The 22220-nt window shown below is 34.7% G+C and overlaps 1 protein-coding gene across 1 annotated transcript in view; it reads left to right on the top strand.

Moving 5' to 3' along the window:
• Positions 1-22220, top strand: part of ARHGEF7 (Rho guanine nucleotide exchange factor 7) — a 321898-nt gene that overhangs the window by 83368 nt on the left and 216310 nt on the right. Inside the window, exon 3 of the mRNA XM_044670524.1 lies at positions 6548-6632. The gene's annotated coding sequence lies outside the window, so the exon portion shown is untranslated. The remainder of the gene's footprint in view (positions 1-6547; positions 6633-22220) is intronic.

The following is a 22220-nucleotide window of genomic DNA, read 5'->3' as shown; positions in this document are numbered from 1 at the left end:
TTGTGAGGAGTTTTCCTTATTTGAGGAGGGTCCGGATGCTTGTTTGTTCTCCTCCTCTGTTTGCTCGGTTGTCTGGATTTTCTCTGTGTAAAAGCTGTCGAGTGTTAAAGACTTCTTCTTTTTGTTATTATTCTTTCTCTTCTGAACCTCCTGATGCTGAGTAGCCATCATTAGCCCAGCAGCTTCTCAGCTTTATCCTCGGGCTCAGTGTCTGTTCCCAATCTATTGGCTCCTGAGGTCTGAATTCTGGTTTTTTCCAAGGTCAAGCCCCCTGGTGGGCCCTCTTGCTTGTTCCTCTGCTGGAGGTTTCTTTACAAGTCTCAGGGCGCTGTTTCCACAGTCATATACCCGTCTGCACTGGTTCCCCACTTAGGCTTAGTTCTGCCTCCACCCACGCCTCTACTCAGCTGGCTCTCTTTGCCCAGCGTCCTGCTCTGGCGCGCACGCTCAGATTTCGCGTGCTTTTTTTGACTTAATGGGGTCCTAAGTCTTGCTGCTGTCAGGAACAGGTCCCGGAGCTGCTGATGACTCGATGGGTGCCCCAAACTTGCTCTATTTCTTTTTAGCTGGGTTCGGAGCTATAGGTGAGTGTGGAGGGGGTGGGGGTGGGGCGGTTGCTCAGCTCGCGATTGAGTGAGTGAGAGCCCTTTTTAGCTTGGAAATGTCTCGATTCCACGTACCTTCCACGCTGTGCCCTGTTGTGGGGTTCCTCCGTTCGTCTGGACTTGTTTTTATGTCCCCTTGAGGAGTTTTGTATGTTTCGGTCAGGAGAGGTTAAGAGCTGCTTCTTACTCTGCCGCCATCTTAACCCGGAAGCCCTAAAGAATGACTTTTAACTTCTTTCTTCCTGTTCTTTTTCTTTTAAAAAAAAAATGCAACTTTCCCACCCCAATTAATTTCTCCCCCCTACCCCAAAGCTCCTTAAAAGAAATATTCTTGTCCTTTTTCTTTTCTTTTCTTTTCTTTTTTTAATTTTAAACCCTTAACTTCTGTGTTTTGACCTATAGGTGGAAGATTGGCAAGGGTAGACAATGGGGGACAAGTGACTTGCCCAGGGTCACACAGCTGGGAAGTGTCTGAGGCCGGATTTGAACCCAGGACCTCCTGTCTCTAGGCCTGGCTCTCAATTCACTGAGCTACCCAGCTGCCCCCTCTCGTCCTTTTTCTTAGCTACTCGTAAGTCCCCGTGGCATTTGGGAGAAATTAGTATGTTCATAAATTTCTGTTAAGTAACACTTTTTAATTAAATAATTAAATGCTATTAAATAATGCATTTATAATAATACAAATATTAAATAATACATTTTTAATTAGAAGCTATTGGATAAGAAACACCATAATGTATTAAATGTGAATTTAATTCATCAATATAAATTTACACTATTTTTAAAGAGGTAGTCATATAAGTGAAATTGAAATGGTTTTTGGAGATTTGTCTTGTGAGAAGTTCATTGTAATAAGCTCCACTGTTCCCTGAACTTCTTTTGATTCCTACCTTTAGTTTATTTCTACTTAAGTAAATATTTTACTGTCTTCCAGTAGAGTATTAGATCACTTAATATTAAAATTTCCTTTTGGCCCATAGAAAACATTTGTCTCATTTCATTGTCTAGTTTCCTGTTAAGTAGTACCAGTGATATGTGTGTATATTCACTCTAATTCTGACATCATGGTAGAACCCATTGGTAGGCAATTTCAACCAATCACATGGTGCTTAGTATCCAAGTAAAAAAGAAGAATAGTACTGGAACAACAGGAAACTATGTTTTTAACATCCTGTTATTCTTGCATTTAACTGGATTGGTGAGGTGCTGTCTTTTTCTCTACAATGAAGGTTAGTTAAAATTTATCTATATTTTAATTTCAGACTGATGAGTTTATTGAATATTTAAGCCTGACATACCTTTACCTAGGAGGCCTTATTTAATACAATTACTTTATGTAATTGGTAAGAAAACTAAAGTCCTGAGTGATTTAGGAAAAAAAACCCAAACCCAAAATGAAAAAAAACAACCAAACAACCAAACATGCTATTTCTTAAGTTTGGATTACTCTTTGGATCAAGTAGCTTTTTTTCCTTTGTAGTTAGATTTACTTTCTTATGTCATTAATTTTTTAGTTGTTAAATTACCCCCTTTCTTATCAAATGTCTGAATCCTGTCTAGTATCTTTGGTAGTTACAGTAGGGATCTTACTTCCTGCCTCTCTCAGGTGATACTTCAGGTTTAGCATTCATGTTAAAAGCTACATTACTAAAAATATAGAGTTTCTATAAATAGTCTGGATCCCTAAAAAAAAATTCTTTGTTGCGTTTCATTTTTGCTATTAACTTTTGTTAATTCTGAGTGAAAGGATATTTTAGAAAATCTTTATGAATTAAAGTATAGTACACAGTTAAGATAGCTGACTTTTCACTTCTTTTAAGTAGTTTCTTAACTTTTTTCCTTTCTTATTATCACTCTCATTAAAAAAATTAAATGATTTAGTGAGAGAGGTAGCATGGTATAGTAGATAGAGTGGGTCTTATGGCCAGGAAGACATGTACTGGTTGTGTAACTTTGATAACTTCCTAAGACTGTTAAGTTGTAGTAAAGGTTCTGATTTGTATTAGTGAGAGGCAATTTTCTTATCTGGGAATTCTTTATACTAGTGGGATCCCAGGTTCAGTTCCTATTTCTGTAATTTAATGTAGTCATTTTTAGATGACTTTTGATTAATGCTAGACACATAAGGCAAAAAGCTAGTAATTTTTCAGAACTAAAGTATTTTAATAAAATGGAAACTCCTCTTTCCTCCTATTGCCACTTTGACACATTTTAAAAATGAACTTTTCTCCTAGACCTCTTACATAAGACTTTAATTTCAATTAGAATTTAAGTGCTCATAAGGTTCATGGTGTTCAAGCATGACAAAATGGAGAGGGTTGGAAGGTGTAGGTTCAGAGCAATAGAAACAAGATATTTCTGATCTTAGAGATGTGGCTAATACACAAATAATACATATAAATGTATTTTTATAGATAATTTTTATAGACAATAAGCTTGTTAGATGCTTAATATGGACTGTTCAGTTAAAGAAAATATTTACTGAATGCCTGCTAATATTTGAAGTACACTGGTTGGATTATTAACATTTTCCCAGAGAAATCTTATAGTTTAAAAAATTATATAATTTTGGTCCATAAATAGCATTACTTGTTCCAGTCCATTATTTTTCTCTATGGTTTAAAGCTTTGAGAAAGATGTTGATTCTTAGATTAGATTATTTGGACTTTTTGATAAGCATTGGATGAAGGGTTATGTTGTATTTTTATTATGTGTAAATTATAGAGATTTTGCAAACCTGTGATTAAGTTTCTTGCATTTATGCCTTTTTTTGCCTAATGCAGTATATTCTATCCTACTTATTGTATTTATCAGATTAGGAATAATGTCCTGTGGCTGAATAGAACATTTTAGGGGGCCACATCTGGCCCACAGGCCATGTTTTGCCCATCACTGGCCTAATGCAAGAAACTCAAGATTATTTTCTGCATTGCCAAATGGTGGACTTGGTCTTTCCGTTTTTATCACTGACATATTTTTTAAAAAAATTTTTTTCCCTTTTAATAATTTTTATTTTTTAGAAAAGTTAACATGGTTACATGATTCATGCTCTTACTTTCCCCTTCACCCCCCCCCCCCCACATCTCCCCACCATAGCCGATGCGCATTTCCACTAGTTTTAACATGTGTCATTGATCAAGACCTATTTCCAAATTGTTGATAGTTGCATTGGAGTGTTAGTTTCGAGTCAACATCCCCAATCATGTCCGCCTCAACCCATGTGTTCAAGCAGTTGCTTTTCTTCTGTGTTTCCACTCTTGCAGTTCTTCCTCTGAATGTGGGTAGCATTCTTTACCATATGTTCCTCAGAACTGTCCTGGGTCATTGCATTGCTGCTAGTACAGAAGTCCATTACATTTGATTTTACCATAGTATATCAGTCTCTGTGTACAATGTTCTTCTGGCTCTGCTCCTTTCGCTCTGCATCAACTCCTGGAGATCTTTCCAGTTCACATGGAATTCCTACAGTTTATTATTCCTTTGAGCACAATAGTATTCCATCACCAGCTTATGCCACAATTTATTCAGCCATTCCCCAATTGAAGGACATACCCTCCTTTTCCAGTTTTTTGCCACCACAAAAAATGCAGCTATAAATATTTTTGTACAAGTTTGTTTATCTATGATCTCTTTGGGGGTACAGCCCCAACAGTGGTATGGCTGGATCAAAGGGCAGGCATTCTTTTATAGTCCTTTGAGCATAGTTCCAAATTGCCATCCAGAATGATTGGATCAGTTCACAACTCCACCAGCAATGCATTAATGTCCCAATTTGGCCACATCTCCTCCAACATTCATTGCTCTCCCCTTCTCTCATTTTAGCTAATCTTCTAGGTGTGAGGTGATACCTCAGAGTTGTTTTGATTTGCATTTCTCTAATTATTAGAGATTTAGAACACTTTCTCATGTGCTTATTGATACTTTAGATTTCTTTACCTGAAAATTGCCTATTCATGTCTCTTGCCCATTTATCAATTGGGGAATGGCTTGATTTTTTTATACAATTGATTTAACTCCTTGTATATTTGAGTAATTAGACCCCCCTGTCAGAGTTTTTTGTTATAAAGATTTTTTCCCAATTTGTTGTTTCCCTTCTGATTTTGGCTGCATTGTTTTTGTTTGTACAAAAGCTTTTTAGTTAAATATAATCAAAATCATTTATTTTACATTTTGTGTTTTTCTCTAACTCTTGCTTGGTTTTAAAATCTTTCCTTTCCCAGAGATCTGACAGGTATACTATTCTGTGTTCACTTAATTTTTTTTATAGTTTCCTCTTTATATTCAAGTCATTCACCCATTCTGAATTTATCTTGGTGTAGGGTGTGAGATGTTGATCTAAACCTAATCTCTCCCATATTGTTTTCCAAATTTCCCAGCAGTTTTTGTCAAACAGTGGATTTTTGTCCCAAAAGTTGGGCTCTTTGGGTTTATCATACACTGTCTTACTGATGTCACTTACCCCAAGTGTATTCCACTGATCCTTCTGACTCTTAGCCAGTACCATACCATTTTGATGGCTGCTGCTTTATAGTATAGTTTAATATCTGGTACTGCTAGGCCACCTTCCTTCACATTTTTTTTTCATTATTTCCTTTGATATTCTTGATCTTTTGTTATTCCAAATGAACTTTGTTATAGTTTTTTCTAATTCAGTGAAAACGTTTTTTGGTAGTTTGATAGGTATGACGCTAAATAGGTAAATTAATTTGGGTAGAATGGTCATTTTTATTATGTTAGCTCGTCCTACCCATGAGCAATCAATGTTTTTCCAATTGTTTAGATCTAGTTTTATTTGTTTGGAAAGTGTTTTGTAGTTATTTTTGTGTAATTCCTGTGTTTATTTTGGTAGATAGATTCCTAAGTATTTTATATTGTCTAATGTGATTTTAAATGGTGTTTCTCTTTCTACCTCTTGCTGCTGTGATGTGTTGGAAATACATAGAAATGCTGATGATTTATGTGCATTTATTTTATCACTGACATATTATATTGACATATTTCCTTAAAGTTATCAACCTCTGTATATTTTTATGTTTTTGGACATTACCATGGAGGGAAAAATGAAGCCTTGAATATAATTTTGGTCTAACGTTTAGTATTCTGTACAAAAATTGGAAGTACTGCTTAAAAGTATATGTGTGTGTATGATTAGGCAACCCACCTAGGGCGCATCACAAAATGGTGAGGTTACAACAAAAAATAATTGGTAATATTAATTTTTTATTGACATACATGTCTTTAATACAGATGAGTCTACTTATCACATACTTAGCTTATATATGTAATATACGTGTCACGTATTAGCTTCTCATATGCACCAGAATATCAGGAGGAACGCAATTTTCAGATTTTGCTTAGAAGTATATAAGTGCCTTGTTGAATTTCTGTCTCTTGACTACTATTCTTATTTTCCATTCTGAATAGTTTTTTCAGATTTTCCTTTGCCTTTCACATTCACGTGTGAACTCTAGTGAGTTAGTGCTTTGCCATTGTTAGCTCTGGAATGGTCTGCTATTTTACCCCTCCTCTCCTGAACAGGAAAAGGAGCCTCATCCTCTGACCCTTTTCCTTGTTGAACTACTCTAGCTCACTAATTTAACAATAGTAGGAAAGCAAAACTTTATCATTGTTACTAAACATTTATTGAATGCAGTGCCCAGGAACTAACCTAGTAACCTAATCCTTAGGTTAAAAGAGGGCAGGCAGTATGGGGATCATTGCTGACATTTTAGAAATTGAACCAAAGCTTTGAGAATGGAACTGATACTCAACACAGATGAGGGAGTTCTTATTGGCCTTGTTTTGAGATTGTTTCTCCATTTTTATAAACTTAGTCACATCATTTATATGATGATCATCATTTGTATAATTGAGCATGTGATTTACCCTGAAACAAATCTATAGTTTTACTAACTTTATTTTTTTCCCCCTTTCCCTTTCAGACATTTGATGCAAATGATTTGTATCAGGGACAGAACTTTAACAAGGTTCTCAGCTCCTTAGTCACTCTAAATAAAGTCACAGCAGGTAAGATTCTATTCTGCTTCATTGAATTCTGGTTGGGGATTGGAGGAAGGAAGAAGACCTCTTATTAATATCTTCAAGAGTGTTTTAGTGTAGTCCTTTTTTATTTATTGTTAGTGGAGAAAAATTAACATTTTTCAGTTTATTATTTTTAATAAGCAGCCCTTGATTTTCTTTAACTTTGGCTGATTTCTGTATTTTATTTTTTTTTGTTATTGGGGGAAATTCTTCTTGTGAATTCAGCACATCTTCACTGGTAATTTAAGATTAGCCTATAGTTTTCTCATTAAAAACAACAAACTTGACATCAGAAGGATCTGGGGGCTTTTTGAGATTCTTCTCTTAAAGAGTTTGTTTTAGGGCATTGTGGAACAGGTCCAGATTGTGGGGTACAGTGCTTTAGTATTTTGAGGATCTGAGATTTCATTAATGGAGGTTGCACTTTCCTCCTAACCCATCATTCAGTCAATAAGCGTTTATTAACTTGCTATGTGCCAGGTACTGTATTATGTACTGGGGTTACAAATACAAAAAAAATGAGTAAGATCATTAACCATGCTATCAAGGAGCTTTTTCTGTTGGTTGATCATAGCTACTTTAAGCTTTAGTGATTTAATGACTTAATTGCCATAGCTAAAAAAAAAAAATTGGCTGGACCTGTCATAGTATCTTTTCCAGCCTGTATTTTCAAGGCTTGTGTTGAAAAGCTTTTCAGGTAGGATCTGCCAGGACCTATTATCTATATACATGGTTTTACCTGACCAGTATGTTTCAAGACCCTTCGTGTAAGTTGAAAATCATGCAATAATGAACCCCATTTTTAATACATATTTATTATACAAACAGACATAGGAACTTTACGACTTTTCTTATGCTTATCAGAGCTATCAGCATCACAGATTTTGTACTTTGGAGTCATTATTCATAACTAAATAGCATTAATGAAACAAAGAGAAACATTGCTTTGACTTGGAAATGACTTGTTACAAGCGAGAACTGAAAATATAGACTGATGAGAGAGCTAATATTTGGTGAAAAGCTGTAATGACTCAAACCAAGGCTTCTCAGAGCAAGAATGAGTGTAATTGAGTAACCACTGTGAGACTAGACCATTGGGAAAGTGACACAGATTTAGCGGGCAATTAAAATGTTTTGTTTTACATATTTTTCTGCCTTTTTTTGGATTGTCAGTCATGTGTACCTAAATTTGTATGTGTGTTGAGTTTGAGTAAAATGACGTCTTGCTACATAAAGAATATAGTTAGTTATTCATATGCTATCATGACTAAGGAAAGTAGCTTTGGGAGTAGTATCCCAAAACATATATCCTTTTCCAGAGTCACAACAGCTATAATGATGCCCTGAAGAATTTGATCCTTAGTATTCCCTAATCCCAATTTATGGCTAAGTATATTAGGGAAATATCCTACTTCTACACTCGTATGCTGAGTGGTGGAATTATTCTTACAAGTCATAGCCATTTATAAGTGATGGGAAATTTTACTCTTGATTTTATTCCTTAAAAACTCCTTTGAATCTTATCTGGGAGTTGACTGTGGGGCAAAAAAAGGAAGATTCGAGAACTAAGTTTTATTTGCCTTTCAATATTTCTTAATTTTTGCTTTGTGGGAAATTTAATAGAAACAAAAATAAAAGGTTTAGCTATAAGATGCCTTTGATAGCATCTTCCTTATCTGCAATTTTTTTGGTGTTTTCTTACATTCTTGATCTTTCAACCATAGAGTGATAGGTTCATTTATAAATGTGTGTTTATATTATGCCCATATAATATACACATACACATATATGTGTTTGCAAGTAAGCCTATCTTTAGGATGAAAGAGTAAGGAGTACTTACATTTAAGAGGAAAGATTCTCTTTTAGCATTACTTTGTAGTTTTAGCTCTAAGGTGGATCTTATTTCTGTAGAATAAGGGTACTGGTCAGATATCTTATCACAAATGATATCCATTCACTGAAAGTGAGTGCCAAAATGTTGTACTTGACTATTTCCAAAAAGAAGGAATGAGAAATAAGGCAGAGAGGAAGCACTTGTTGCTTCCTTTTATTGAACTATGGTAATTTGGTGACAGAGCCTATTGTGTAAAAATGAATAACAAAGAGGGCCTGAGGTCCAGCATTTGCTTTAAGACCAGGTCATAGCATGTCTTTTATGGTGAGGCAATATAGGCTTTGTGTTCTTGGTGGTTCTGTACCAGGACTGTTTAGACATATGAGAGAAATTAAAAGGAAAAATCTCTTGAGAATCTGAGCTTTGGAAAAAAGAAAGCAATAGAAATTAAGTACTAAATATGTAAAGTGATAGGAATGAAGGAAGAAGTGGAATGAATAAAATTACCATCAAATATAAATACATATATGCATATATACAAATAAAAATACTTATATAGAGCTCATGACACCCTAAGCAGAAAAATTCCATTTTCACCAGACATTATTGAGATTGTTCTTTGAAAATATTGCCAAAAGAAAAAAAAAGACATAATTATAAAATTATTCAAAGCAGTGTTACTGATTAATAGCAAAAAAGGGGAAACAACCCATATGACTCACTTCTTCCTCATAGAATCTCTCAGTTCCTTCAAGACACATTTTCTACAAACCGATATGTTGAAATGTATTTCCAATACTTAGCATAGTGTCTGGCACAAGGTAGGACAATAAGTGCATATTGATTGCCTAATAATTGTAATAGATGAATGTATACAGATATTTTTATGGCATAAGAGAACACCATTATGAGGAAGTCAATGAAATATAGGACAATCTATATTATAGGATCTTATGATCATAGATTTAGAATTGGAATGAAACTTTGAGAACATCATTTAGTCTGTTCATTTTACAGATAAGGAAATTGAAGTTAAGTTGACCAGGATAATACAATAAATATTTGATCACAGACTTGATCCCAGATATTTCTGGTTCAGAGGTCAGTACTTTATCCACTAAGTTGCATTACCATTTTTTTTTAATTAAGAAATACAGAGTGAAAGTAGCAGAACAACCATATACACACTGACTATGATTATATTTTTAAAAACCAGCAACACAATCTGGAAAGTTATAAAGATGAAAAACTTTGTAAAAGAGGACATAAGAACAAGTAGGATATTTTAATAACTCTTATTAAAGTTATTTATGTTAAGCTGAAAATAATATCTATTTTTGTAGGATTTTTGAAATTCTTATTTGTATATTTTATGCTTACTAAGTTTAGAATAAATTTTTAACAGCACTATGAAAAATTTAAGGGGAAAGAGATTACTTTTAGATGGAGGAAAGAGGTATCAGGAAAGGTTTCCTAGAGAATAAATATTTGTCAAATTAAATTGAAGCTAATACTTGAATTGGATATTAATGGAAGAGAGACACCTCAAAAGAAAGGTAGGGAAGTCAGGAGGTGAATCTTTTCTATGCATGGATGATGGCATAAAGAAAAGCATGAAAATAAAAGATGGCAGGATGAGAGTGGGGGGATGAACTGTGTTCTGGTTTGCTCAGAACATACATTATAGTGAAGGACACTGTATAAGCTAAGTGTAAAAGTAGGGACAAGAGTACAAAAGCCTTGAATGCCAGAATCTGTTCTTTATAATTTGTTAGGTAATGAGAAAACTACCTGAACGTTTTTGAACAGGGGAATGATGCAATCTGAATGGTATGTTAGGAAGGTTGTTTTGGCATTAGTGTGAAGGATGGATTGGAAAGGGCAAGAAGACCAGTTATGAGATTAAGAATCCATGTAATGAGAGAGTGAACTAGGATTATTATTATTATTATTATTATTATTATTATTATTATATATTTTTAAAAAACCTTATCTTCTGTCTTAGAATCAATACTGTGTTTTGGTTCTAAGGCAGAGGAGCAGTAAGGGCTAGGCAGTGGAGGTTAAATGACTTGCCCAGGGTCATACAGCTAGGAAGTGTCTGAGGCCAGATTTGAACCTAGGACCTCCCCTTTCTAGGCTGAATTAGGGTTATTATTAGAAATGAAAAGGAGGGAATACATTTGAAAAATATTACTAAGATAAAATAAAAACAATCTGGAAATTTTTTAGGTGTGGATGGGTGAGAGAGGTAAGAGTAAAAGATATTCATTATAAGCATGATGGAAATATTTAAACTGCTTACATTCAGGAATCTCCCCTTCCCCACTGTCTGACTCCAATTAACCTTTACATTCCTTTCTACTACTGTACCCTGGCCCATACTTTATTTTATATTTTTATTCAAAGATATTTCATTTTCCCAATAATAATTTTCAACAGGTTTTCCCAAATTTATAAGATCCAAACTGTCTCCTTCCCTTTTTTCCCTCTTCCTCCACTAGGAGATGGTAAAAAGTTGATCTTAGCCATACATGTATTATCATGCAAAATTTTTCCATTTTGGCCAGTGTTGTAAGAGCACACTCAAACAAATCTCCAAAATAAAATTGTAAATAAACTGATGTGAAAGATAATATGCTTTGATCTGTATCATATTCCAACAGTTCTTTTTCCGGAGATGGATAGCATTCTCTATTTTAAGTCCTTCAGAATTGTTCCAGGTCATTGCATTGCTGAGAGTAACTAAGTCTTTCATAGTTGATCATTATATATTGCTGTTACTGTGTATAGTATTCTCCCAGCTCTACTTATTTCGCTCTGCATCAGTTCATGTACATCTTTCCAGCTACTTCTGAAATCATCCTGTTCATTATTACTTATAGCACAAATAGTATTCTATCACTAACATAAACCACAATTTGTTTAGCCATTCTCTAGTCGATGGACAATCTTTTCATTTCCAATTGTTTGCCACCACAAAAAGAGGCACTATAAACATTCCCCTGCTTTTAATGATTTCTGTGGTGTACAGATCCAGCAGTGCTATTATGCACAATTTTATGACCCTTTGGGCATAGTTTCAAATTGACATCCACAATGATTGGATCAGTTCACAGGTCTACCAACAATGTATTAATGTCCGGATTTTGCTACCTTGTCAACATTTATCACTTTCCTTTACTGTCATATTGCCTGGCCCATACTTTAAACTCTGACCGAATTGGACTATAAAAATGGAATAGTTAGGATTTTTTTTATTTTTCTTGTTGAGTTTGAGCTACTAATATGATGGCACATAATGCTGAAATTCCAAACTCTTAGATACGCTCGAGTTGACTCTAGTCCAGCTTCCATGTGACTTGTTGGCCAGATCATCTACATCCATATTAGTCTTCTTTATCTAATTATGTATGCTAAATTCTTAGTTAGCTAGTGTTGCACCTACCTCTGACTGTGACATCCAACTTGATACTGATCATCTAATTAAAAAAATCATTTTTGTTATGAATGTAAATACCAAAAAACTTTAATATTGAAGATTTCAGAGAACAAAAAAGGATTATAAAACCATAAAACTATGATACACAGTTTATTTTTAAATATATATTAAATTTAACATAGTTATAACATTTCCTCATTTGTGTCTTGTTCTGACCTTTTATTTCTTATTTTTCTATCACTTTTCAGTCTTTACTCCATCCTTTGGCCCTGTACTAGGAAGAATTTATTGTAATAATTAAGTGTTATGAAGCAAAAACAACATAGGCACATTGACAGATAATGTGTTCTTCATTCTCTTTATCTCTAGTTCAACACTTCTGCCAGCAGAGGGTGGCATCTTTGTTCAGTCTTCTCAAGTCATGATTTTTCATTGTTGATCAGAGTTCTATAGTCTTTCAGAGTTGTTATTTTGTGGGTTCTGTCTCTCCAGAATCCATTTTGATAAGTTATTTTGAGAGACATCAACCAGAATTGTTTTTCTTTACATTACTGTGAATATTGTATAAAGTGTTTTATTTCTGATCATTTTACTCTGTATTAGTTCATACAAGTCTTCCCAAGTTTTTCCTAATTCATCCTAAGCATCATTACCCATGGTACAATACTGTTCCATTACATTAATATACCATATTTTTTTTTTAGCTCTTCCCTGGTTGATGTGCACTTTGATTCTAGTTCTTTGCTACAATAAAAAGAGCTGTTAGTAATATTTTGGGGAATGGATCATAGATTGCAAAGGGTTGAAGTGTGAGCTGCTAGTAAGGAAGTAGAAGCAGAGAATGTAGACTGTTCTTGAAAAAAGGTTAATGGCAAAAAAAAAAAAAAGAAAAATAGGATTTTAGTCGAGTGGTAGGTTTTTTTTCCTTATAATGGTGTAGGGGACTGGTGAGGACTAAAGCTTGTTTGTAGAATGACAGAAAGGAGTAGTTGAGGGAGAGACTGGGACATGACAGAGGGTATAGAATTATATGCTTTGGCAAGGAGAGAGGACAGCTTGTTTTTTTGGCATTGGTGGGAAAGGGAGAAAGGATGAATGGAGACATTGAGAAGTTTATAAAAAATAGAAGAGGGAATCTGACTTAGTTGAGATAGTTGATGTTTGAAATGCCATATGAATGTGAGCAGTTGCTCTTAGACCAGACCTAAAACCCCTCCCCCCCAAACAAATAGACAAACAAACAAAAAACACCTTAGTCTTCTCACCCAAGTGGGATGTAATATCATTGAAACTTGTTGGAGTAGGGAGAATGTGCTTGAAAATCAGTAAGGGATATAAAAGATAAAAGATAACACTAATGCAGTGAGGATTCAGTTGAGATTAAAGTGGCATAATTTTTCATTGGATTTAGTCAGCAATTTTATAATTTTTCTCTAGTGTACTGTTAGACTGCTCAGGAATAAGAATTACCTAGGGTTGAAAATTAGCAGAGATGGAATTTCAAGGGAGCAAGGAATTTGAGGTTAGAGGAAGAACACATTTTTGAAATGGTTGACAAGAGTGTCACAACTGAGGTGAGAGGGAAGTAAAACCAAGGTGATAAGGGAAAAATAAGAAGGAATTGATGGATCAGAAGTCATGGTGAAGACAGAACAGATATGAGAATATTAAGGAAGCAGGAGAAATGGGAAGACAGAAAAGAGAGATTTTAAAATTCAGGATCTTGGAAAGAGGATACTGTATTGGAAATAATATTAGGTTTGGGAACATTAGAATCTTGGACATTACTGTTGTCCCTGATACTTGTGTGACTCTGGACAAGCTGTTTAACCTTTTTGATCCTTAGTTTTTTTCAACTTTAAAATGAGATAATAATATTTGAAATATGTCTTACAGTGGTAGTATGAGACTCAAATGTGATAACGAAATTGAAGTTTTTTGCAAATTTTAAAGGACTAAAAATGCATTTTGGTTATTATTGGAGGTAGAAACCTATCAGGATGGTGAAAATTAAGGTTTGAATTTCCCTGATGAATGATTTGCAGAAAAGTAGAGATGACTTGAGGCATTGAAGGAACTAGGAAAACAGAATGTTGGAAGGTTAACAGCATTGTGTTGAAGTCTCTTTAAGTGTTATGTCAGGGGAAGGGTTGAAGGCAAGTTTGGAAGCTAGATTTCAAAGGTATGGAAAGGTGGTAGAACACCTATGAAATTTTTAGGTGACAATGACAAAGATTGAGAAAGAATAGTATAGTTGAATGAAATTAGCTTCAGAGTTGGTGATTGACTTATAGGGCAAGAGATAAGAGGTCAAGGAATGTATATCTTCTCAGGCTTTCTGAGATAGAGGAAGTAGTAAAAAGAGTAGCTAGTCTTAAAAAAGGGCTATTATAGAGGTATAGAATCTCCAGGAGAAATCCACGTTTTTAATAATTCAGTGAGGAACAAAGACTAAGAGAAAGAAATCTAGGCTGGAGAGAGGCTGATAGGCATATCAGGAGATAGATAGCTCTATACCTGAAATGACCTCAGTGACCATTAACCTCTGACCCCCTTGTTTTACAGATTAGGCATTTGAAGCCCAGGAAAGTGACTAGTTCTTTAAGATTATAGTTGTAGTAATTGCTGGAGGAAGACCTAGATTTGAATCCTGTCTCTGTCACTGTTCATTAAATCTTGGGCAAATCATTTCTCTGGATCTTAGTTCCTTCATCTGTAAAATGACGTTTTACTAGATATCATAAAAGATCATTTCCAGCTCTAAATTTATGATCCTATGATCTTATAAAAATATGTTAAAATATAAGAAAGGATGATGCAGAGTAAACTAATGACTTAGAGAAGCTCTCTAGAAGTTTTAGTTGTAAACCTCTAAATCAATACTATATGTAGTATTGATAAGAGATATGAGTAAAAATAGAAGTCACAACAGCTTCTATTTTAAAGGAAATATGAGAAGAAAGAAGCTTTATCCACAGACTATGTCATTTGAGCCAGAATGATCAAGCCTATACTGTAATTTATAAATAAATAATGATAAATGAGAGGAGCCAGTATCACATATCTCTTGAGTACATATAATTGTCATTTCTGTCTCCCTCTAGTAAAATAATCTTTTGTATAATCCTTTTATAATTATATTATGTGATATTTAAGGCTTTATGCAAATATTTGTCTTAAGATTCAAGGAATATTTATGCTTCTCACTACTCATTCTTTGTGCAAATCAGTAGATCTCTCACTGTTTAGTGGTTAACAACTACTATGTAATGCTTAAAATGAAAAAAAAAACCCTCTTATTTCTTAGAATCTATACTAAAGTAGAAGAGTGATAATAAGGACTAGGCAGTTGGGGTTAAATGACTTGCTCAGGGTCACATAGGAAGTATCTGAGGCCAGGTATGAACCCAGGATTTCTTGTCTCTAGTCTGACTCTTTCCACTGAACTACTTAGCTGTCCCTGTAATGCTTTAAATTTTACAAATATTTCTTTTTGTGACAGTGGGGAACATTTTTTTCTTTCATTCATTAATTATTATTTTTTGATACTGTATATCTATAGTAGTCACTGCTGTAGCAGTGTCTAAATATAGGCTATTATCTAGGTTTTAATGTATTCTTTGGCAGCATTGCAGTTGTAATGGTGTCTATCTACTTAGCCTGATAGGATTTCTTGAGAGTGTTCTATTAGTTCTCTGCCCTTTGGTCATGTAAAATACTTTCTTTTGTTTTTACTGTTGTCCTGAAGAGGGCAGTACAGGGGAATAATGTGGAAGATTTTTCTTAGAGCAGTATGGTCATAGGCAACCTGTAAGGTTTATTATTGCCTGTGACAACTATAGGCAAAAATATATTAAATTTATATTAAACTCAGCCATTCCATCTCTTGGCTCTTAGCATTTTCTGTGGCTGATTCCTATGCCTGGAATGCCTTCCCTTCTCAACTCTGCTTATTGACTACCCTGGCTTCCTTTTTAAGTTTCAAGTAAAATCCCTTCTTTTATAGGAAGCCTTTACCAACCCCTTTCAATTTTAGTGCTTTCCCTCTGAATTATTTCCTATTTATCCTGCATATAGTTTGCTTTGTATATATTTGTTGCATGATGTCTTTTCTATTAGATTGTAAGCTCCTTGAGGTCAGAGTCTGTCTTTTGCCCCTTCTTGTATCTCCAGCGCCTGGCACGTAGTAGGTACTTAAATATTTATTGGCTAGCTGAATTCCCTTCAGAAAATTATGCTGTATTGACATTGTTACAACGCATTTTAAATTAACATTGAATTAAAAAATAAACAATAAAAACAAACACATGTGGATACTTGCTATAGCCATTAGAAGACCTTAGTGACTTAGAATAGTACATTAAAAAATCTCGGAGTTGGAAAGGATTCATTTTCTGCTCCAAACTCAATTGTAGTGCCCAGCATCTTTTTTTTTTTTTAGTTAAATTTTATATTTTTAATCAGCAAAAATTATGCCGTCTCCACCTCTTGTATAGTTGCTTAATTGTGTATGATTGTAATGGTGATTCCTTGATGCTAAAATTCTTTCTTTCTGGCTACTTTAGGTATTTTGTCTTTGACTTAGGAATTCTGGATTTTGGTTATAATATGTTTGGGAGTTTTCATTTTTGGGCTTCTTTCAGGAGAGGACCAGTAGATTCCCTCCATTTCCACTTTGCCCGTTGATTCTAAGAGATCTGGGCATTTTTCTTTCAAAATATCTCAAAAGTTGATGTTTAGACTCTTCTTTTAATCATGTCGTTTAGGTAGTTCAACTTTAAAATTTAGATTTAAATTTTTTCTCTTCAGTCCCTTTTCCAGATTATTTTTATTATGAAATACTTTTCTTCTTCTCTTTTTAAGGCCTGTGGCCTTTTTTCTTCTTATACAACTTTATCTTTTGACTTAGGATTGATATTAAATATTGATTCTGAAGCAGAAAAGCAGTAAGAGCCAGGTAATTGGGGGTAAGTGACTTGCCCAGGGTCATACATCTAGGAAGTGTCTGAAGCCAGATTTGATTTCAGGTCTTCCCATCTCCAGGCCTGGTGCTCTATCCACTGAGCCAAGCAACTGCTCCTGTTGATTTTGTTTTAATATTCTTATTGTTTCATGGAGAAATATTTGGCTTCTGTTTGGTCCATTCTAATTTTCATGTAGTTTGTAGCTTGGGCAAGATTATATATCTCTTATGCCAAGTTGTTAATTCTCTTCCTGATTCTTTTTTCCATATTTCTCATTTCTTTTCCAGCTTTTTCCTCTCACATTTTCATTTGATTGACCAAAGCATATTTTTAACTGTTTAAAAAACTCTTCATCTTTTCTAGAAATTCTAGTTGAATTTTTGTCTATGCTGTGTTTTTCTTTCAGGCTTTGCTTGTAGATGTTTTGCAATAATTTTTTTCTTCTGAATTTGTCTTGAGTATCCCTACTGTATTTATGATGGGATACTGGAAAGTGCTTAGCCCCCTGTAAAGAACTCTTTTTTTTGTTTGTTCATTCTTTCAGTTTGTTTTTTGACTGCAGCCTTTGTTAGGGCCAGCCTCTGAGCACGTATGGACATGCTGGGCTTATTCTGCTGCTGCTTTCTTGAAATATTGAGTGTTATGTTTATTTCAAGAACTCAGGGACAGTTCAGGCTAGAGACTTGCAAGCTTTTAGTGCTCCCTGAGTGAACTGATCTGGGGCAAAGATCCTTTGGTCTTATCTTTGCAAGTTTCTTAACCATGGTTTGAGTCTGAGAAACAGTTTTTTGGGCTTGCCAGGTCTGGAGTTTCAATACATTACTGATGGATGTAATACTATCAGTTAGCCACAAAACTCTTCTAGAGCCACAGAAAAAGAAAACTACATGCTCCTTTTATGTCTGGGATGCCTGTCCTGGTTATAGAATAGGTTAAAAGTTTCTGTTGTGATTCCACTCCTGGACTCGGTCATCCAGCAACTGTTCCCTTTGCTTTTATCTCAGGGCATAGCCTCCTGCCCAAGACTGGAGCTTCACCTTCCTCATGCACGGAGTCCTCTCCATAGTTCATCTTGGATCTGTGACCTTGAACTAAAAAGCAAGTTCCAGATTCTAATTGGTGTTTGTTCCTGAATCTTACTCAAATTTAGGCCCCTCTGTGCTGGTTTGAGAACCTCTTCTTGTCTCTCACTGTGTGCAATGCTCTTACATAATGCATTCCTTTTATGACTTTGCTGACTTGGACTTGAAAAATGATTCACAGTGATTTTTTTTTTTTCTTTATTGGATTTCCCAGAATTTCAGTCTGGTACATTTTCTACAACTTTTTTTTTTTTTTAAACCCTTGTACTTCGGTGTATTGTCTCATAGGTGGAAGAGTGGTAACAGTGGGCAATGGGGGTCAAGTGACTTGCCCAGGGTCACACAGCTGGGAAGTGGCTGAGGCCGGGTTTGAACCTAGGACCTCCTGTCTCTAGGCCTGACTCTCACTCCACTGAGCTACCCAGCTGCCCTACAACTTTTTTTTTAATATTTATTTTTTAGAAAAGTTAATATGGTTACATGATTCATGCTCTTACTTTCCCCTTCACCCCCCGACCTCCCTCCAACTCCCCATAGCTGCTGCACATTTCCACTGGTTTTAACATGTGTCATTGGTCAAGACCTATTTCCAAATTGTTGATAGGTGCATTGATGTGGTAGTTTCCAGACTACATCCCCAATCATGTCCTTCTCAACCCATGTGTTCAAGCAGTTTCCCCTCTTCTGTATTTCCACTCTTGCAGTTCTTCTTCTGAAAGTAGGTAGCTTTCTTTTCCATAAATCCTTCAGAATTGTCCGGGGTCACTGCATTACTGCCAGCACAGAAGTCCACCACATTCTGTTTTACCACAGTGTATTGGTCTCTGTGTACAATGTTCTTCTGGCTCTGCTCCTTTCACTCTGCATCAACTCCTGGAAGTCTTTCCAGTTCACGTGGAATTCCTCCAGTTCTTTATTCCTTTGAGCACAATAGTATTTCATCACCAGCATATACCACAATTTGTTTAGCAATTGAAGGGCATACCTTCATTTTCCAGTTTTTTGCCACCACAAAAATAAATATTTTCATACAAGTCTGTTTATCTATCTTTATTTATCTTTGGGGTACAAACCCAACAATGGTATGGCTGGATCAAAGGGCAGGCATTCTTTTATAGCCCTTTGAGCATAGTTCCAGATTGCCATCCAGAAGGGTTGTATCAGTTCACAACTCCACCAGCAATGCATTAATGTCCCAATTTTGCCACATCCCCTCCAACATTCATTACTCTACCCTTCTATCATTTTAGCCAATCTGCTAGGTGTGAGGTGATATCTCAGAGTTGTTTTGATTTGCACTTCTCTAATTATTAGAGATTTAGAACACTTTCTCATGTGCTTATTGATACTTTTGATTTCTTTATCTGAAAATTGCCTATTCATGTCCCTTGCCCATTTATCAATTGGGGAATGGCTTGATTTTTTTTATACAATTGATTTAACTCCTTGTATATTTGAGTAATTAGACCCCCCTGTCAGAGTTTTTTGTTATAAAGATTTTTTCCCAATTTGTTGTTTCCCTTCTGATTTTGGCTGCATTGTTTTTGTTTGTACAAAAGCTTTTTAGTTAAATATAATCAAAATCATTTATTTTACATTTTGTGTTTTTCTCTAACTCTTGCTTGGTTTTAAAATCTTTCCTTTCCCAGAGATCTGACTATACTATTCTGTGTTCACTTAACTTGTTTATAGTTTCCCTCTTTATATTCAAGTCATTTACCCATTCTGAATTTATCTTGGTGTAGGGTGTGAGATGTTGATCTAAGCCTAATCTCTCCCATATTGTTTTCCAAATTTCCCAGCAGTTTTTGTCAAACAGTGGATTTTTGTCCCAAAAGTTGGGCTCTTTGGGTTTATCATACACTGTCTTGCTGATGTCATTTACCCGAAGTCTATTCCACTGATCCTCCCTTCTGTCTCTTAGCCAGTACCATATTGTTTTGATGACTGCTGCTTTATAGTATAGTTTAATATCTGGTACTGCTAGGCCACCTTCCTTCACATTTTTTTTTCATTATTTCTCTTGATATTCTTGATCTTTTGTTATTCCATATGAACTTTGTTATGGTTTTTTCTAGTTCAGTAAAAAAGTTTTTTTTGGTAGTTTGATAGGTATGGCACTAAATAGGTAAATTAATTTGGGAAGGATGGTCATTTTTATTATGTTAGCTCGTCCTAACCATGAGCAATCAATGTTTTTCCAATTGTTTAGATCTAGTTTTAATTGTTTGGAAAGTGTTTTGTTGTTGTTTTCATATAATTCCTATGTTTGTTTTGGTAGATAGATTCCTAAGTATTTTATATTGTCTAGAGTGATTTTAAATGGTGTTTCTCTTTCTACCTCTTGCTGCTGTGATGTGTTGGAAATATATAGAAATGCTGATGATTTATGTGCATTTATTTTGTATCCTGCAACGTTGCTAAAGTTGATGATTATTTCTACTAGCTTCTTAGTTGATTCTCTAGGATTTTTTAAGTAGATCATAATATCATCTGCAAAGAGTGATAGCTTAGTCTCCTCATTGCCTATTTTAATACCTTCAATTTCTTTTTGTTTCTCTAATTGCTACTGCTAGTGTTTCTAGTACAATGTTAAATAATAGAGGTGATAATGGGCATCCTTGTTTCACTCCTGATCTTATTGGGAAGGCTTCTAATTTATCCCCATTGCATATGATGCTTGTTGATGGCTTTAGGTATATACTGTTCATTAATTTTAGGAAGGGTCCTTCTATTCCTATACTTTTCAGTGTTTTCAATAGGAATGAGTGTTGTATTTTGTCAAAGGCCTTTTCAGCATCTATTGAGATAATTATGTGATTTTTGTTTGTTGCTTGTTGATATGGTCAATTATGTGAATGGTTTTCCTAATGTTGAACCATCCTTGCATTCCTGGTATAAATCCCACCTGATCATGATGGATAACCCTCTTGATCACTTGCTGGAGTCTCTTTGCTAGTATTCTATTTAAGATTTTTGCATCTATGTTCATTAGGGAGATTGGTCTGTAGTTTTCTTTCTCTGTTTTTGATCTCCCTGGCTTTGGAATCATTACCATATTTGTGTCATAAAAGGAATTTGGTAGGACTCCTTCTTTGCTTATTATATCAAATAATTTGTATAGTATTGGGATTAGTTGCTCTTTGAATGTCTGATAGAATTTACTTGTAAATTCATCAGGCCCTGGTGATTTTTACTTAGGGAGTTTTTTGATGGCTTATTCAATTTCCTTTTCTGATATGGGATTATTTAGGTATTCTATTTCTTCTGCTGTTAATCTAGGCAATTTATATTTTTTAAATATTCATCCATATATCCTAGATTACTATATTTATTGCCATATAATTGGGTGAAATAGTTCTTAATGATTGCCTTAATTTCCCCTTCATTATAGGTAAGGTCTCCCTTTTCATCTCTAATACTGTCAATTTGGTTTTCTTCTTTCCTTTTTTTTATTAGATTGACCAGTACTTTGTCTATTTTATCTGTTTTTTTTTTTTCAAAATACCAGCTTCTAGTCTTATTTATTAATTCAATAGTTCTTTTACTTTCGATTTTATTATTTCTCCTTTGATTTTTAGTATATCTAATTTAGTTTTCATCTGGGGATTTTTAATTTGCTTGCTTTCTAGTTTTTTAAGTTGCATGCCTAATTCATTAATTTCTGCCCTCCGTAATTTGTTAATATATGCTTTCAAGGATATAAATTTCCCCCTGAGTACTGCCTTAGCTGCATCCCACAGAGTTTGGTAGGATGTCTCATCATTGTCATTCTCTTCAATGAAATTGTTGATTGTTTCTATGATTTCCTCTTTGACTAACTGGTTTTGGAGAATCATATTATTTAATTTCCAATTAGTTTTTGATTTGCTTCTCCAGGTGCCCTTATTAATTATTATTTTTATTGCATTATGATCTGAGAAGGTTACATTTATTATTTCTGCTCTTTTGCATTTGTTTGCCATGTTTCTATGCCCTATTACATGGTCCGTCTTTGTGAATATACCATGTGCTGCTGAAAAGAAGGTGTATTCCTTTTTGTCCATATTTATTTTTCTCCACATATCTATTAAATCTAATTTTTCTAAGACTTCATTCACCTCTCTTACTTCTTTCTTATTTATTTTTTCGTTTGATTTATCTAGATCTGAAAGAGGGTTATTTAGATCTCCCATTAGTATGGTTTTGCTATCTATTTCTTTCTTTCTTGAGCTCTGCAAGTTTCTCCTTTAGGAATTTGGATGCTATGCC

Source organism: Gracilinanus agilis, chromosome 3, assembly GCF_016433145.1.
Source record: "Gracilinanus agilis isolate LMUSP501 chromosome 3, AgileGrace, whole genome shotgun sequence".
NCBI lineage: Eukaryota > Metazoa > Chordata > Mammalia > Didelphimorphia > Didelphidae > Gracilinanus > Gracilinanus agilis.
This window is presented reverse-complemented; position numbering and strand designations above follow the sequence as displayed.